General features: G+C 39.9%; 1 pseudogene; it reads right to left on the reverse strand.

Annotated features, from left to right (window-relative positions):
• The window catches only part of LOC124021693, a 164,732-nt pseudogene that overhangs the window by 54,457 nt on the left and 87,329 nt on the right, over positions 1–22,946 (reverse strand).

The raw sequence follows: 22,946 nt of genomic DNA on the forward strand, positions 1-22,946 counted from the left end.
CTACCATACTCACTCTGTTTACTACACTACAGTACTCACTCTGTTTACTACAGTACTCACTCTGTTTACTACACTACCTTACTCACTCTGTTTACTACACTACAGTACTCACTCTGTTTACTACAGTACTCACTCTGTTTACTACACTACCTTACTCACTCTGTTTACTACACTACAGTACTCACTCTGTTTACTACAGTACTCACTCTGTTTACTACACTACCGTACTCACTCTGTTTACTACACTACCTTACTCACTCTGTTTACTACACTACCATACTCACTCTGTTTACTACACTACTCACTCTGTTTACTACACTACTCACTCTGTTTACTACACTACCATACTCACTCTGTTTACTACACTACTCACTCTGTTTACTACACTACCATACTCACTCTGTTTACTACACTACTCACTCTGTTTACTACACTACTCACTCTGTTTACTACACTACAGTACTCACTCTGTTTACTACACTACCATACTCACTCTGTTTACTACACTACTCACTCTGTTTACTACACTACCTTACTCACTCTGTTTACTACAGTACTCACTCTGTTTACTACACTACAGTACTCACTCTGTTTACTACACTACCATACTCACTCTGTTTACTACACTACTCACTCTGTTTACTACACTACTCACTCTGTTTACTACAGTACTCACTCTGTTTACTACACTACTATACTCACTCTGTTTACTACACTACTCACTCTGTTTACTACACTACAGTACTCACTCTGTTTACTACAGTACTCACTCTGTTTACTACACTACAGTACTCACTCTGTTTACTACACTACTCACTCTGTTTACTACACTACAGTACTCACTCTGTTTACTACACTACCATACTCACTCTGTTTACTACACTACCATACTCACTCTGTTTACTACACTACTCACTCTGTTTACTACACTACTCACTCTGTTTACTACACTACAGTACTCACTCTGTTTACTACACTACCATACTCACTCTGTTTACTACACTACTATACTCACTCTGTTTACTACACTACAGTACTCACTCTGTTTACTACACTACACTACTCACTCTGTTTACTACACTACTCACTCTGTTTACTACACTACTCACTCTGTTTACTACACTACAGTACTCACTCTGTTTACTACACTACCATACTCACTCTGTTTACTACACTACCATACTCACTCTGTTTACTACACTACTCACTCTGTTTACTACACTACAGTACTCACTCTGTTTACTACACTACCATACTCACTCTGTTTACTACACTACCATACTCACTCTGTTTACTACACTACTCACTCTGTTTACTACACTACTCACTCTGTTTACTACACTACAGTACTCACTCTGTTTACTACACTACAGTACTCACTCTGTTTACTACACTACCATACTCACTCTGTTTACTACACTACCATACTCACTCTGTTTACTACACTACACTACTCACTCTGTTTTACACTACACTACTCACTCTGTTTACTACACTACACTACTCACTCTGTTTACTACACTACACTACTCACTCTGTTTACTACACTACAGTACTCACTCTGTTTACTACAGTACTCACTCTGTTTACTACACTACAGTACTCACTCTGTTTACTACACTACCATACTCACTCTGTTTACTACCATACTCACTCTGTTTACTACACTACTCACTCTGTTTACTACACTACCATACTCACTCTGTTTACTACACTACACTACTCACTCTGTTTACTACACTACTATACTCACTCTGTTTACTACACTACAGTACTCACTCTGTTTACTACACTACCATACTCACTCTGTTTACTACCATACTCACTCTGTTTTACTACTCACTCTGTTTACTACACTACCATACTCACTCTGTTTACTACACTACAGTACTCACTCTGTTTACTACACTACCATACTCACTCTGTTTACTACACTACAGTACTCACTCTGTTTACTACACTACTCACTCTGTTTACTACACTACTCACTCTGTTTACTACACTACTCACTCTGTTTACTACACTACTCACTCTGTTTACTACACTACTCACTCTGTTTACTACACTACAGTACTCACTCTGTTTACTACACTACAGTACTCACTCTGTTTACTACACTACCATACTCACTCTGTTTACTACACTACCATACTCACTCTGTTTACTACACTACCATACTCACTCTGTTTACTACACTACACTACTCACTCTGTTTACTACACTACCTTACTCACTCTGTTTACTACACTACAGTACTCACTCTGTTTACTACAGTACTCACTCTGTTTACTACACTACCTTACTCACTCTGTTTACTACACTACAGTACTCACTCTGTTTACTACAGTACTCACTCTGTTTACTACACTACCGTACTCACTCTGTTTACTACACTACCTTACTCACTCTGTTTACTACACTACCATACTCACTCTGTTTACTACACTACTCACTCTGTTTACTACACTACCGTACTCACTCTGTTTACTACACTACCATACTCACTCTGTTTACTACACTACTCACTCTGTTTACTACACTACCATACTCACTCTGTTTACTACACTACTCACTCTGTTTACTACACTACTCACTCTGTTTACTACACTACAGTACTCACTCTGTTTACTACACTACCATACTCACTCTGTTTACTACACTACTCACTCTGTTTACTACACTACCTTACTCACTCTGTTTACTACAGTACTCACTCTGTTTACTACACTACAGTACTCACTCTGTTTACTACACTACCATACTCACTCTGTTTACTACACTACTCACTCTGTTTACTACACTACTCACTCTGTTTACTACAGTACTCACTCTGTTTACTACTATACTCACTCTGTTTACTACACTACTCACTCTGTTTACTACACTACAGTACTCACTCTGTTTTTACTACTCTGTTTACTACAGTACTCACTCTGTTTACTACACTACTCACTCTGTTTACTACACTACAGTACTCACTCTGTTTACTACACTACCATACTCACTCTGTTTACTACACTACCATACTCACTCTGTTTACTACACTACTCACTCTGTTTACTACACTACTCACTCTGTTTACTACACTACAGTACTCACTCTGTTTACTACACTACCATACTCACTCTGTTTACTACACTACACTACTCACTCTGTTTACTACACTACAGTACTCACTCTGTTTACTACACTACACTACTCACTCTGTTTACTACACTACTCACTCTGTTTACTACACTACTCACTCTGTTTACTACACTACAGTACTCACTCTGTTTACTACACTACCATACTCACTCTGTTTACTACACTACCATACTCACTCTGTTTACTACACTACTCACTCTGTTTACTACACTACAGTACTCACTCTGTTTACTACACTACCATACTCACTCTGTTTACTACACTACCATACTCACTCTGTTTACTACACTACTCACTCTGTTTACTACACTACTCACTCTGTTTACTACACTACAGTACTCACTCTGTTTACTACACTACAGTACTCACTCTGTTTACTACACTACCATACTCACTCTGTTTACTACACTACCATACTCACTCTGTTTACTACACTACACTACTCACTCTGTTTACTACACTACACTACTCACTCTGTTTACTACACTACACTACTCACTCTGTTTACTACACTACACTACTCACTCTGTTTACTACACTACAGTACTCACTCTGTTTACTACAGTACTCACTCTGTTTACTACACTACAGTACTCACTCTGTTTACTACACTACCATACTCACTCTGTTTACTACACTACCATACTCACTCTGTTTACTACACTACTCACTCTGTTTACTACACTACCATACTCACTCTGTTTACTACACTACCGTACTCACTCTGTTTACTACACTACTATACTCACTCTGTTTACTACACTACAGTACTCACTCTGTTTACTACACTACCATACTCACTCTGTTTACTACACTACTCACTCTGTTTACTACACTACCATACTCACTCTGTTTACTACACTACAGTACTCACTCTGTTTACTACACTACCATACTCACTCTGTTTACTACACTACAGTACTCACTCTGTTTACTACACTACTCACTCTGTTTACTACACTACTCACTCTGTTTACTACACTACTCACTCTGTTTACTACACTACTCACTCTGTTTACTACACTACTCACTCTGTTTACTACACTACAGTACTCACTCTGTTTACTACACTACAGTACTCACTCTGTTTACTACACTACCATACTCACTCTGTTTACTACACTACCATACTCACTCTGTTTACTACACTACCATACTCACTCTGTTTACTACACTACACTACTCACTCTGTTTACTACACTACTCACTCTGTTTACTACACTACAGTACTCACTCTGTTTACTACACTACCATACTCACTCTGTTTACTACACTACCATACTCACTCTGTTTACTACACTACCATACTCACTCTGTTTACTACACTACCATACTCACTCTGTTTACTACACTACACTACTCACTCTGTTTACTACACTACTCACTCTGTTTACTACACTACAGTACTCACTCTGTTTAATACACTACCATACTCACTCTGTTTACTACAGTACAGTACTCACTCTGTTTACTACACTACAGTACTCACTCTGTTTACTACACTACAGTACTCACTCTGTTTACTACACTACCATACTCACTCTGTTTACTACACTACCATACTCACTCTGTTTACTACACTACAGTACTCACTCTGTTTACTACACTACACTACTCACTCTGTTTACTACAGTACTCACTCTGTTTACTACACTACTCACTCTGTTTACTACACTACAGTACTCACTCTGTTTACTACACTACCGTACTCACTCTGTTTACTACACTACTCACTCTGTTTACTACACTACCATACTCACTCTGTTTACTACACTACCATACTCACTCTGTTTACTACACTACAGTACTCACTCTGTTTACTACACTACACTACTCACTCTGTTTACTACAGTACTCACTCTGTTTACTACACTACTCACTCTGTTTACTACACTACAGTACTCACTCTGTTTACTACACTACAGTACTCACTCTGTTTACTACACTACTCACTCTGTTTACTACACTACAGTACTCACTCTGTTTACTACACTACTCACTCTGTTTACTACACTACAGTACTCACTCTGTTTACTACACTACTCACTCTGTTTACTACACTACAGTACTCACTCTGTTTACTACACTACTCACTCTGTTTACTACACTACAGTACTCACTCTGTTTACTACACTACAGTACTCACTCTGTTTACTACACTACCGTACTCACTCTGTTTACTACACTACTCACTCTGTTTACTACACTACAGTACTCACTCTGTTTACTACACTACAGTACTCACTCTGTTTACTACACTACCATACTCACTCTGTTTACTACACTACCATACTCACTCTGTTTACTACCGTACTCACTCTGTTTACTACACTACTCACTCTGTTTACTACACTACCATACTCACTCTGTTTAATACACTACTCACTCTGTTTACTACACTACTCACTCTGTTTACTACACTACAGTACTCACTCTGTTTACTACACTACTCACTCTGTTTACTACACTACCATACTCACTCTGTTTACTACACTACTATACTCACTCTGTTTACTACACTACACTACTCACTCTGTTTACTACACTACCATACTCACTCTGTTTACTACACTACTCACTCTGTTTACTACACTACCATACTCACTCTGTTTACTACACTACACTACTCACTCTGTTTACTACACTACTCACTCTGTTTACTACACTACAGTACTCACTCTGTTTACTACACTACTCACTCTGTTTACTACACTACTCACTCTGTTTACTACACTACTCACTCTGTTTACTACACTACCATACTCACTCTGTTTACTACACTACCATACTCACTCTGTTTACAACACTACCGTACTCACTCTGTTTACTACACTACAGTACTCACTCTGTTTACTACACTACACTACTCACTCTGTTTACTACACTACACTACTCACTCTGTTTACTACACTACCATACTCACTCTGTTTACTACACTACTCACTCTGTTTACTACACTACAGTACTCACTCTGTTTACTACACTACCATACTCACTCTGTTTACTACACTACAGTACTCACTCTGTTTACTACACTACCATACTCACTCTGTTTACTACACTACCATACTCACTCTGTTTACAACACTACCGTACTCACTCTGTTTACTACACTACACTACTCACTCTGTTTACTACACTACAGTACTCACTCTGTTTACTACACTACTCACTCTGTTTACTACACTACACTACTCACTCTGTTTACTACACTACAGTACTCACTCTGTTTACTACACTACACTACTCACTCTGTTTACTACACTACTCACTCTGTTTACTACACTACCATACTCACTCTGTTTACTACACTACTCACTCTGTTTACTACACTACCATACTCACTCTGTTTACTACACTACTCACTCTGTTTACTACACTACCATACTCACTCTGTTTACTACCATACTCACTCTGTTTACTACCATACTCACTCTGTTTACTACACTACTCACTCTGTTTACTACACTACTCACTCTGTTTACTACACTACAGTACTCACTCTGTTTACTACACTACCATACTCACTCTGTTTACTACACTACACTACTCACTCTGTTTACTACACTACAGTACTCACTCTGTTTACTACACTACACTACTCACTCTGTTTACTACACTACTCACTCTGTTTACTACACTACTCACTCTGTTTACTACACTACAGTACTCACTCTGTTTACTACACTACTCACTCTGTTTACTACACTACCATACTCACTCTGTTTACTACACTACTCACTCTGTTTACTACACTACACTACTCACTCTGTTTACTACACTACACTACTCACTCTGTTTACTACACTACAGTACTCACTCTGTTTACTACACTACTCACTCTGTTTACTACACTACACTACTCACTCTGTTTACTACACTACAGTACTCACTCTGTTTACTACACTACAGTACTCACTCTGTTTACTACACTACTATACTCACTCTGTTTACTACACTACTCACTCTGTTTACTACACTACCTGTTTACTCACTCTGTTTACTACACTACAGTACTCACTCTGTTTACTACACTACCATACTCACTCTGTTTACTACACTACCATGTTTACTCACTCTGTTTACTACACTACCATACTCACTCTGTTTACTACACTACCATACTCACTCTGTTTACTACACTACCATACTCACTCTGTTTACAACACTACCGTACTCACTCTGTTTTTACACTACACTACTCACTCTGTTTACTACACTACACTACTCACTCTGTTTACTACACTACAGTACTCACTCTGTTTACTACACTACACTACTCACTCTGTTTACTACACTACTCTCACTCTGTTTACTACACTACAGTACTCACTCTGTTTACTACACTACTCACTCTGTTTACTACACTACAGTACTCACTCTGTTTACTACACTACTATACTCACTCTGTTTACTACACTACTCACTCTGTTTACTACACTACCGTACTCACTCTGTTTACTACACTACAGTACTCACTCTGTTTACTACACTACCATACTCACTCTGTTTACTACACTACCAGTACTCACTCTGTTTACTACACTACCATACTCACTCTGTTTACTACACTACCATACTCACTCTGTTTACTACACTACCATACTCACTCTGTTTACTACACTACTCACTCTGTTTACTACACTACCATACTCACTCTGTTTACTACACTACAGTACTCACTCTGTTTACTACACTACCATACTCACTCTGTTTACTACACTACCATACTCACTCTGTTTACTACACTACTCACTCTGTTTACTACACTACAGTACTCACTCTGTTTACTACACTACTCACTCTGTTTACTACACTACAGTACTCACTCTGTTTACTACACTACAGTACTCACTCTGTTTTACTACACTACTCACTCTGTTTACTACACTACCGTACTCACTCTGTTTACTACACTACAGTACTCACTCTGTTTACTACACTACCATACTCACTCTGTTTACTACACTACCGTACTCACTCTGTTTACTACACTACCATACTCACTCTGTTTACTACACTACCATACTCACTCTGTTTACTACACTACCATACTCACTCTGTTTACTACACTACTCACTCTGTTTACTACACTACCATACTCACTCTGTTTACTACACTACAGTACTCACTCTGTTTACTACACTACCATACTCACTCTGTTTACTACACTACCGTACTCACTCTGTTTACTACACTACCATACTCACTCTGTTTACTACACTACACTACTCACTCTGTTTACTACACTACCGTACTCACTCTGTTTACTACACTACAGTACTCACTCTGTTTACTACACTACCATACTCACTCTGTTTACTACACTACCATACTCACTCTGTTTACTACACTACCGTACTCACTCTGTTTACTACACTACCGTACTCACTCTGTTTACTACACTACAGTACTCACTCTGTTTACTACACTACCATACTCACTCTGTTTACTACACTACCGTACTCACTCTGTTTACTACACTACCATACTCACTCTGTTTACTACACTACACTACTCACTCTGTTTACTACACTACCGTACTCACTCTGTTTACTACACTACCATACTCACTCTGTTTACTACACTACCATACTCACTCTGTTTACTACACTACTCACTCTGTTTACTACACTACCATACTCACTCTGTTTACTACACTACACTACTCACTCTGTTTACTACACTACAGTACTCACTCTGTTTACTACACTACCATACTCACTCTGTTTACTACACTACAGTACTCACTCTGTTTACTACACTACTCACTCTGTTTACTACAGTACAGTACTCACTCTGTTTACTACACTACCATACTCACTCTGTTTACTACACTACTCACTCTGTTTACTACACTACCATACTCACTCTGTTTACTACACTACAGTACTCACTCTGTTTACTACACTACCATACTCACTCTGTTTACTACACTACTCACTCTGTTTACTACACTACTCACTCTGTTTACTACACTACAGTACTCACTCTGTTTACTACACTACCATACTCACTCTGTTTACTACACTACAGTACTCACTCTGTTTACTACACTACCATACTCACTCTGTTTACTACACTACAGTACTCACTCTGTTTACTACACTACAGTACTCACTCTGTTTACTACACTACTCACTCTGTTTACTACACTACTCACTCTGTTTACTACACTACCATACTCACTCTGTTTTACACTACTCACTCTGTTTACTACACTACTCACTCTGTTTACTACACTACCTTACTCACTCTGTTTACTACACTACCTTACTCACTCTGTTTACTACACTACCTTACTCACTCTGTTTACTACACTACCATACTCACTCTGTTTAATACACTACCATACTCACTCTGTTTACTACACTACCATACTCACTCTGTTTAATACACTACCATACTCACTCTGTTTACTTACAATACTCACTCTGTTTACTACACTACACTACTCACTCTGTTTACTACACTACTCACTCTGTTTACTACACTACAATACTCACTCTGTTTACTACACTACAGTACTCACTCTGTTTACTACACTACAGTACTGACTCTGTTTACTACACTACCTTACTCACTCTGTTTACTACACTACCATACTCACTCTGTTTACTACACTACCGTACTCACTCTGTTTACTACACTACTCACTCTGTTTACTACACTACCTTACTCACTCTGTTTACTACACTACCATACTCACTCTGTTTACTACACTACTCACTCTGTTTACTACACTACAGTACTCACTCTGTTTACTACACTACAGTACTGACTCTGTTTACTACACTACCTTACTCACTCTGTTTACTACACTACCATACTCACTCTGTTTACTACACTACAATACTCACTCTGTTTACTACACTACTCACTCTGTTTACTACACTACAATACTCACTCTGTTTACTACACTACAGTACTCACTCTGTTTACTACACTACAGTACTGACTCTGTTTACTACACTACCTTACTCACTCTGTTTACTACACTACCATACTCACTCTGTTTACTACACTACAGTACTCACTCTGTTTACTACACTACAATACTCACTCTGTTTACTACACTACTCACTCTGTTTACTACACTACTATACTCACTCTGTTTAATACACTACCATACTCACTCTGTTTACTACATACTCACTCTGTTTACTACACTACTCACTCTGTTTACTACACTACAGTACTCACTCTGTTTACTACACTACTCACTCTGTTTACTACACTACAGTACTCACTCTGTTTACTACACTACCATACTCACTCTGTTTACTACACTACTCACTCTGTTTACTACACTACTCACTCTGTTTACTACACTACAGTACTCACTCTGTTTACTACACTACTCACTCTGTTTACTACACTACAGTACTCACTCTGTTTACTACACTACCATACTCACTCTGTTTACTACACTACTCACTCTGTTTACTACACTACAGTACTCACTCTGTTTACTACACTACACTACTCACTCTGTTTACTACACTACACTACTCACTCTGTTTACTACACTACAGTACTCACTCTGTTTACTACACTACCATACTCACTCTGTTTACTACCGTACTCACTCTGTTTACTACACTACTATATTCACTCTGTTTACTACACTACAGTACTCACTCTGTTTACTACACTACAGTACTCACTCTGTTTACTACACTACTCACTCTGTTTACTACACTACAGTACTCACTCTGTTTACTACACTACAGTACTCACTCTGTTTACTACACTACAGTACTCACTCTGTTTACTACACTACAGTACTCACTCTGTTTACTACACTACAGTACTCACTCTGTTTACTACACTACAGTACTCACTCTGTTTACTACACTACACTACTCACTCTGTTTACTACACTACACTACTCACTCTGTTTACTACACTACTCACTCTGTTTACTACACTACACTACTCACTCTGTTTACTACACTACTCACTGTTTACTCACTCTGTTTACTACACTACACTACTCACTCTGTTTACTACACTACAGTACTCACTCTGTTTACTACACTACACTACTCACTCTGTTTACTACACTACTCACTCTGTTTACTACACTACACTACTCACTCTGTTTACTACACTACACTACTCACTCTGTTTACTACACTACACTACTCACTCTGTTTACTACACTACAGTACTCACTCTGTTTACTACACTACAGTACTCACTCTGTTTACTACACTACACTACTCACTCTGTTTACTACACTACTCACTCTGTTTACTACACTACTCACTCTGTTTACTACACTACCCACTCTGTTTACTACACTACCATACTCACTCTGTTTACTACACTACCATACTCACTCTGTTTACTACACTACAGTACTCACTCTGTTTACTACACTACAGTACTCACTCTGTTTACTACACTACAGTACTCACTCTGTTTACTACACTACTCACTCTGTTTACTACACTACCATACTCACTCTGTTTACTACACTACCATACTCACTCTGTTTACTACACTACACTACTCACTCTGTTTACTACACTACAGTACTCACTCTGTTTACTACACTACTCACTCTGTTTACTACACTACACTACTCACTCTGTTTACTACACTACAGTACTCACTCTGTTTACTACACTACAGTACTCACTCTGTTTACTACACTACTATACTCACTCTGTTTACTACACTACTCACTCTGTTTACTACACTACCGTACTCACTCTGTTTACTACACTACAGTACTCACTCTGTTTACTACACTACCATACTCACTCTGTTTACTACACTACCGTACTCACTCTGTTTACTACACTACCATACTCACTCTGTTTACTACACTACCATACTCACTCTGTTTACTACACTACCATACTCACTCTGTTTACAACACTACCGTACTCACTCTGTTTACTACACTACACTACTCACTCTGTTTACTACACTACACTACTCACTCTGTTTACTACACTACAGTACTCACTCTGTTTACTACACTACACTACTCACTCTGTTTACTACACTACTCACTCTGTTTACTACACTACAGTACTCACTCTGTTTACTACACTACTCACTCTGTTTACTACACTACAGTACTCACTCTGTTTACTACACTACTATACTCACTCTGTTTACTACACTACTCACTCTGTTTACTACACTACCGTACTCACTCTGTTTACTACACTACAGTACTCACTCTGTTTACTACACTACCATACTCACTCTGTTTACTACACTACCGTACTCACTCTGTTTACTACACTACCATACTCACTCTGTTTACTACACTACCATACTCACTCTGTTTACTACACTACCATACTCACTCTGTTTACTACACTACTCACTCTGTTTACTACACTACCATACTCACTCTGTTTACTACACTACAGTACTCACTCTGTTTACTACACTACCATACTCACTCTGTTTACTACACTACCGTACTCACTCTGTTTACTACACTACCATACTCACTCTGTTTACTACACTACACTACTCACTCTGTTTACTACACTACCGTACTCACTCTGTTTACTACACTACAGTACTCACTCTGTTTACTACACTACCATACTCACTCTGTTTACTACACTACCATACTCACTCTGTTTACTACACTACCGTACTCACTCTGTTTACTACACTACTCACTCTGTTTACTACACTACCGTACTCACTCTGTTTACTACACTACAGTACTCACTCTGTTTACTACACTACCATACTCACTCTGTTTACTACACTACCGTACTCACTCTGTTTACTACACTACCATACTCACTCTGTTTACTACACTACACTACTCACTCTGTTTACTACACTACCGTACTCACTCTGTTTACTACACTACCATACTCACTCTGTTTACTACACTACCATACTCACTCTGTTTACTACACTACTCACTCTGTTTACTACACTACCATACTCACTCTGTTTACTACACTACACTACTCACTCTGTTTACTACACTACAGTACTCACTCTGTTTACTACACTACCATACTCACTCTGTTTACTACACTACAGTACTCACTCTGTTTACTACACTACTCACTCTGTTTACTACAGTACAGTACTCACTCTGTTTACTACACTACCATACTCACTCTGTTTACTACACTACTCACTCTGTTTACTACACTACCATACTCACTCTGTTTACTACAGTACAGTACTCGCTCTGTTTACTACACTACCATACTCACTCTGTTTACTACACTACTCACTCTGTTTACTACACTACTCACTCTGTTTACTACACTACAGTACTCACTCTGTTTACTACACTACCATACTCACTCTGTTTACTACACTACAGTACTCACTCTGTTTACTACACTACCATACTCACTCTGTTTACTACACTACAGTACTCACTCTGTTTACTACACTACAGTACTCACTCTGTTTACTACACTACTCACTCTGTTTACTACACTACTCACTCTGTTTACTACACTACCATACTCACTCTGTTTACTACACTACTCACTCTGTTTACTACACTACTCACTCTGTTTACTACACTACCATACTCACTCTGTTTACTACACTACCTTACTCACTCTGTTTACTACACTACCTTACTCACTCTGTTTACTACACTACCTTACTCACTCTGTTTACTACACTACCATACTCACTCTGTTTAATACACTACCATACTCACTCTGTTTACTACACTACCATACTCACTCTGTTTAATACACTACCATACTCACTCTGTTTACTACACTACAATACTCACTCTGTTTACTACACTACACTACTCACTCTGTTTACTACACTACTCACTCTGTTTACTACACTACAATACTCACTCTGTTTACTACACTACAGTACTCACTCTGTTTACTACACTACAGTACTGACTCTGTTTACTACACTACCTTACTCACTCTGTTTACTACACTACCATACTCACTCTGTTTACTACACTACCGTACTCACTCTGTTTACTACACTACTCACTCTGTTTACTACACTACCTTACTCACTCTGTTTACTACACTACCATACTCACTCTGTTTACTACACTACTCACTCTGTTTACTACACTACAGTACTCACTCTGTTTACTACACTACAGTACTGACTCTGTTTACTACACTACCTTACTCACTCTGTTTACTACACTACCATACTCACTCTGTTTACTACACTACAATACTCACTCTGTTTACTACACTACTCACTCTGTTTACTACACTACAATACTCACTCTGTTTACTACACTACAGTACTCACTCTGTTTACTACACTACAGTACTGACTCTGTTTACTACACTACCTTACTCACTCTGTTTACTACACTACCATACTCACTCTGTTTACTACACTACAGTACTCACTCTGTTTACTACACTACAATACTCACTCTGTTTACTACACTACTCACTCTGTTTACTACACTACTATACTCACTCTGTTTAATACACTACCATACTCACTCTGTTTACTACACTACTCACTCTGTTTACTACACTACTCACTCTGTTTACTACACTACAGTACTCACTCTGTTTACTACACTACTCACTCTGTTTACTACACTACAGTACTCACTCTGTTTACTACACTACCATACTCACTCTGTTTACTACACTACTCACTCTGTTTACTACACTACTCACTCTGTTTACTACACTACAGTACTCACTCTGTTTACTACACTACTCACTCTGTTTACTACACTACAGTACTCACTCTGTTTACTACACTACCATACTCACTCTGTTTACTACACTACTCACTCTGTTTACTACACTACAGTACTCACTCTGTTTACTACACTACAGTACTCACTCTGTTTACTACACTACACTACTCACTCTGTTTACTACACTACAGTACTCACTCTGTTTACTACACTACTCACTCTGTTTACTACACTACCATACTCACTCTGTTTACTACACTACCATACTCACTCTGTTTACTACACTACCATACTCACTCTGTTTACTACACTACACTACTCACTCTGTTTACTACACTACAGTACTCACTCTGTTTACTACACTACACTACTCACTCTGTTTACTACACTACACTACTCACTCTGTTTACTACACTACACTACTCACTCTGTTTACTACACTACACTACTCACTCTGTTTACTACACTACACTACTCACTCTGTTTACTACACTACAGTACTCACTCTGTTTACTACACTACCATACTCACTCTGTTTACTACCGTACTCACTCTGTTTACTACACTACTATATTCACTCTGTTTACTACACTACAGTACTCACTCTGTTTACTACACTACAGTACTCACTCTGTTTACTACACTACTCACTCTGTTTACTACACTACAGTACTCACTCTGTTTACTACACTACAGTACTCACTCTGTTTACTACACTACAGTACTCACTCTGTTTACTACACTACAGTACTCACTCTGTTTACTACACTACAGTACTCACTCTGTTTACTACACTACAGTACTCACTCTGTTTACTACACTACACTACTCACTCTGTTTACTACACTACACTACTCACTCTGTTTACTACACTACTCACTCTGTTTACTACACTACACTACTCACTCTGTTTACTACACTACACTACTCACTCTGTTTACTACACTACACTACTCACTCTGTTTACTACACTACAGTACTCACTCTGTTTACTACACTACACTACTCACTCTGTTTACTACACTACTCACTCTGTTTACTACACTACACTACTCACTCTGTTTACTACACTACACTACTCACTCTGTTTACTACACTACACTACTCACTCTGTTTACTACACTACAGTACTCACTCTGTTTACTACACTACAGTACTCACTCTGTTTACTACACTACACTACTCACTCTGTTTACTACACTACTCACTCTGTTTACTACACTACTCACTCTGTTTACTACACTACCCACTCTGTTTACTACACTACCATACTCACTCTGTTTACTACACTACCATACTCACTCTGTTTACTACACTACAGTACTCACTCTGTTTACTACACTACAGTACTCACTCTGTTTACTACACTACAGTACTCACTCTGTTTACTACACTACCATACTCACTCTGTTTACTACACTACTCACTCTGTTTACTACACTACTCACTCTGTTTACTACACTACTCACTCTGTTTACTACACTACTCACTCTGTTTACTACACTACTCACTCTGTTTACTACACTACTCACTCTGTTTACTACACTACCCACTCTGTTTACTACACTACCATACTCACTCTGTTTACTACACTACACTACTCACTCTGTTTACTACACTACAGTACTCACTCTGTTTACTACACTACACTACTCACTCTGTTTACTACACTACACTACTCACTCTGTTTACTACACTACACTACTCACTCTGTTTACTACACTACACTACTCACTCTGTTTACTACACTACACTACTCACTCTGTTTACTACACTACAGTACTCACTCTGTTTACTACACTACCATACTCACTCTGTTTACTACCGTACTCACTCTGTTTACTACACTACTATATTCACTCTGTTTACTACACTACAGTACTCACTCTGTTTACTACACTACAGTACTCACTCTGTTTACTACACTACTCACTCTGTTTACTACACTACAGTACTCACTCTGTTTACTACACTACAGTACTCACTCTGTTTACTACACTACAGTACTCACTCTGTTTACTACACTACACTACTCACTCTGTTTACTACACTACACTACTCACTCTGTTTACTACACTACACTACTCACTCTGTTTACTACACTACACTACTCACTCTGTTTACTACACTACACTACTCACTCTGTTTACTACACTACAGTACTCACTCTGTTTACTACACTACACTACTCACTCTGTTTACTACACTACTCACTCTGTTTACTACACTACTCACTCTGTTTACTACACTACAGTACTCACTCTGTTTACTACACTACACTACTCACTCTGTTTACTACACTACTCACTCTGTTTACTACACTACTCACTCTGTTTACTACACTACAGTACTCACTCTGTTTACTACACTACTCACTCTGTTTACTACACTACAGTACTCACTCTGTTTACTACACTACAGTACTCACTCTGTTTACTACACTACCGTACTCACTCTGTTTACTACACTACCATACTCACTCTGTTTACTACACTACCATACTCACTCTGTTTACTACACTACCATACTCACTCTGTTTACTACACTACCATACTCACTCTGTTTACTACACTACAGTACTCACTCTGTTTACTACACTACTCACTCTGTTTACTACACTACAGTACTCACTCTGTTTACTACACTACAGTACTCACTCTGTTTACTACACTACCGTACTCACTCTGTTTACTACACTACCATACTCACTCTGTTTACTACACTACAGTACTCACTCTGTTTACTACACTACCGTACTCACTCTGTTTACTACACTACCATACTCACTCTGTTTACTACACTACAGTACTCACTCTGTTTACTACACTACCATACTCACTCTGTTTACTACACTACAGTACTCACTCTGTTTACTACACTACTCACTCTGTTTACTACACTACAGTACTCACTCTGTTTACTACACTACAGTACTCACTCTGTTTACTACACTACCGTACTCACTCTGTTTACTACACTACCATACTCACTCTGTTTACTACACTACCATACTCACTCTGTTTACTACACTACCATACTCACTCTGTTTACTACACTACCATACTCACTCTGTTTACTACACTACTCACTCTGTTTACTACACTACCATACTCACTCTGTTTACTACACTACAGTACTCACTCTGTTTACTACACTACTATACTCACTCTGTTTACTACACTACAGTACTCACTCTGTTTACTACACTACAGTACTCACTCTGTTTACTACACTACCATACTCACTCTGTTTACTACACTACTCACTCTGTTTACTACACTACCGTACTCACTCTGTTTACTACACTACCATACTCACTCTGTTTACTACACTACCATACTCACTCTGTTTACTACACTACTCACTCTGTTTACTACACTACAGTACTCACTCTGTTTACTACACTACAGTACTCACTCTGTTTACTACACTACCATACTCACTCTGTTTAATACACTACCATACTCACTCTGTTTACTACACTACCATACTCACTCTGTTTAATACACTACCATACTCACTCTGTTTACTACACTACCATACTCACTCTGTTTAATACACTACACTACTCACTCTGTTTACTACACTACCATACTCACTCTGTTTACTACACTACTCACTCTGTTTACTACACTACCATACTCACTCTGTTTACTACACTACTCACTCTGTTACAGGGTCAGTCATAGTTTTACAGGGTCAGTCATAGTAGTATGATAGGTGTTGTTGTAGAGGGTCAGTCATAGTAGTATGATAGGTGTTGTTGTACAGGGTCAGTCATAGTAGTATGATAGGTGTTGTTGTACAGGGTCAGTCATAGTAGTATGATAGGTGTTGTTTTACAGGGTCAGTCATAGTAGTATGATAGGTGTTGATTTACAGGGTCAGTCATAGTAGTATGATAGGTGTTGTTTTACAGGGTCAGTCATAGTAGTATGATAGGTGTTGTTTTACAGGGTCAGTCATAGTAGTATGATAGGTGTTGTTTTACAGGGTCAGTAGTATGACAGGTGTTGTTTTACAGGGTCATAGTAGTATGATAGGTGTTGTTTTACAGGGTCAGTCATAGTAGTATGATAGGTGTTGTTTTACAGGGTCATAGTAGTATGATAGGTGTTGTTGTACAGGGTCAGTCATAGTAGTATGATAGGTGTTGTTTTACAGGGTCAGACATAGTAGTATGATAGGTGTTGTTTTACAGGGTCAGTCATAGTATTATGATAGGTGTTGATTTACAGGGTCAGTCATAGTAGTATGATAGGTGTTGTTTTACAGGGTCAGTCATAGTAGGATGATAGGTGTTGATTTACAGGGTCAGTCATAGTAGTATGATAGGTGTTGTTCTACAGGGTCAGTCATAGTATTATGATAGGTGTTGATTTACAGGGTCAGTCATAGTAGTATGATAGGTGTTGTTTTACAGGGTCATAGTAGTATGATAGGTGTTGTTTTACAGGGTCAGTCATAGTAGGATGATAGGTGTTGATTTACAGGGTCAGTCATAGTAGTATGATAGGTGTTGTTGTACAGGGTCAGTCATAGTAGTATGATAGGTGTTGTTTTACAGGGTCATAGTAGTATGATAGGTGTTGTTTTACAGGGTCATAGTAGTATGATAGGTGTTGTTGTACAGGGTCAGTCATAGTAGTATGATAGGTGTTGTTTTACAGGGTCATAGTAGTATGATAGGTGATGTTTTACAGGGTCAGTCATAGTAATATGATAGGTGTTGTTTTACAGGGTCAGTCATAGTAGTATGATAGGTGTTGTTTTACAGGGTCATAGTAGTATGATAGGTGTTGTTTTACAGGGTCAGTCATAGTAGTATGATAGGTGTTGTTTTACAGGGTCAATCATAGTAGTATGATAGGTGTTGTTTTACAGGGGCAGTAGTATGATAGGTGTTGTTTTACAGGGTCAGTAGTATGATAGGTGTTGATTTACGGGGTCAGTCATAGTAGTATGATAGGTGTTGTTTTACAGGGTCATAGTAGTATGATAGGTGTTGTTGTACAGGGTCAGTCATAGTAGTATGATAGGTGTTGTTTTACAGGGTCATAGTAGTATGATAGGTGTTGTTTTACAGGGTCAGTCATAGTAGTATGATAGGTGTTGTTTTACAGGGTCATAGTAGTATGATAGGTGTTGTTGTACAGGGTCAGTCATAGTAGTATGATAGGTGTTGTTTTACAGGGTCATAGTAGTATGATAGGTGTTGTTTTACAGGGTCAGTAATAGTATTATGATAGGTGTTGTTTTACAGGGTCAGTCATAGTAGTGTGATAGGTGTTGTTTTACAGGGTCAGTCATAGTAGTATGATAGGTGTTGTTTTACAGGGTCAGTCATAGTAGTATGATAGGTGTTGTTTTACAGGGTCATAGTAGTATGATAGGTGTTGTTGTACAGGGTCAGACATAGTAGTATGATAGGTGTTGTTTTACAGGGTCAGTCATAGTATTATGATAGGTGTTGTTGTACAGGGTCAGTCATAGTAGGATGATAGGTGTTGTTTTACAGGGTCAGTCATAGTAGTATGATAGGTGTTGTTTTACAGGGTCAGTCATAGTATTATGATAGGTGTTGATTTACAGGGTCAGTCATAGTAGTATGATAGGTGTTGTTTTACAGTCCCAGTAGTATGATAGGTGTTGTTTTACAGGGTCAGTCATAGTAGTATGATAGGTGTTGTTTTACAGGGTCAGTCATAGTAGTATGATAGGTGTTGTTTTACAGGGTCAGTAATAGTATTATGATAGGTGTTGTTGTACAGGGTCAGTCATAGTAGGATGATAGGTGTTGTTTTACAGGGTCAGTCATAGTAGTATGATAGGTGTTGTTTTACAGGGTCAGTCATAGTAGTATGATAGGTGTTGTTTTACAGGGTCAGTCATAGTAGTATGATAGGTGTTGTTGTAGAGGGTCAGTCATAGTAGTATGATAGGTGTTGTTTTACAGGGTCAGTCATAGTAGTGTGATAGGTGTTGTTTTACAGGGTCAGTCATAGTAGTATGATAGGTGTTGATTTACAGGGTCAGTTAATTTGATCACTCTTTAATAATATGAAGTACGATTAGTACACAGTACAGATGTAGGATCTTAATTCGATCACTATTTTGTGTCTGAGAATATCCTTGCCCGAGCAGGAAATGCAAACGTCTAGTGTAATAAAAGTTTTATAAAGTCTACTAAAGTTTGTAATTTACACTTTAAAATGTCATACTTGATTCACCCCAACAAAAAAAATGTCCTTTAATTTCCTGTTGCTGCAGGATTCTTCTCCAAACTGAATCAAATTACGATCCTGCATCTGTACATGAGCACCAAGCCCCCTTAGCTAGATGGAACGGTGGGAGACTAAAGCCTCCCAGTGGGGGGGGGGGCAGGAAGGAAAGGAAGGGGCCCATTGTTGAGTGACCGTGTCGTCTCTTGCTGTGACATGGTCATCAGGGAAACTTCTGTTCACACACACGCACACACGCACGCACGCACACACACACACACACACACACACACACACACACACACACACACACACACACACACACACACACACACACACACACACACACACACACACACACACACACACACACACACACACACACACACACACACACACACACTCACACTCACACTCACGCTCTCACACACACACACACACACACACACACACACACACACACACACACACACACACACACACACACACACACACACACACACACACACACACACACACACACACACAATGAGAAAGTGAGTGGGACAATGGGCCAATACCTAACACCATCCTGCTATATCTTCCTCTCTACCCCCTCCTTCACAACCCTCCCCTCTCTCCCTCTCCCTCCCTCCCCTCTCTCCCTCTCCCCCTCCCTCCCTCTCTCCCTCCCCCTCCCTCCCTCCCTTCCTCTCCCCCTCCCTCTCACCCCCTCCCTCCTCTCCCCCCTCCCCCTCCCTCCCTCCCTCCCTCTCCCTCCCTCCCTCTCCCCCTCCCTGCCTCTCCCCTCCCTCCCTTTTCCCTCCCTCCCTCCCTCCCCCCCCTTCCATCTCTCCCCCTCCCTCCCTCCCTCACCCCTCCCTCCCTCTCCCCCTCCCTCCCTCCCTCCCTCTCCCTCCCTCCCTCCCTCCCTCCCTCTCCCATCCCTCCCTCCCTCCCTCTCCCCTCCCTCCCTCTCCCTCCCTCTCTCCCCCTCCTCACCCACAGGGTCTGTAAGTGAAGACGATGTAACTCTCTTCTTCAGTCTTCTCTATGAAGGTCACGCCTCTCCCTCCCTCCCTCCCTCCCTCCCTCCCTCTCTCCCCCCTCCTCACCCACAGGGTCTGTAAGTGAAGACGATGTAACTCTCTTCTTCAGTCTTCTCTATGAAGGTCACGCAGGTCAGTTTCTCCCCTCCCTCCCTCCCTCCCTCTCTCCCCCCTCCTCACCCACAGGGTCTGTAAGTGAAGACGATGTAACTTTCTTCTTCAGTCTTCTCTATGAAGGTCACGCAGATCAGTTTGTCCCCTCCCTCCCCTCCCTCTCCCCTCTCCCTCCCTCTCCCCTCCCTCCCTCTCCTCTCCCTCCCTCCCTCCCTCCCTCTCTCCCCCCTCTCCCCTCCCTCCCTCTCCTCTCCCTCCCTCCCTCCCTCCCTCTCTCCCCCCTTCCTCCCTCCCTCCCTCCCTCTCCCCTCCCTCCTCTCCCCTCCCTCCCTCTCTCCCCCTCCTTACCCACAGGGTCTGTAAGTGAAGACGATGTAACTCTCTTCTTCAGTCTTCTCTATGAAGGTCACGCAGGTCAGTTTCTCCCTCCCTCTCTCCCCTCCCTCTCCCCTCCCTCCCCCCTCCTCACCCACAGGGTCTGTAAGTGAAGACGATGTAACTCTCTTCTTCAGTCTTCTCTATGAAGGTCACGCAGGTCAGTTTCTCCCAGTGACGCATCGCCTGCTTGAACATCGCTCTTTGACTGCCTGGAACACAACACACACACACACACACACACACACACACACACACACACACACACACACACACACACACACACACACACACACACACACACACACACACACACACACACACACACACACGTTATAAAGTGGCCAGATCCATCATACATACTGGCCAGTCTAGTTTCCTCCTATGAGGTAA

This window comes from Oncorhynchus gorbuscha, unplaced genomic scaffold (assembly GCF_021184085.1).
Source record: "Oncorhynchus gorbuscha isolate QuinsamMale2020 ecotype Even-year unplaced genomic scaffold, OgorEven_v1.0 Un_scaffold_1167, whole genome shotgun sequence".
Classification (NCBI taxonomy): domain Eukaryota; kingdom Metazoa; phylum Chordata; class Actinopteri; order Salmoniformes; family Salmonidae; genus Oncorhynchus; species Oncorhynchus gorbuscha.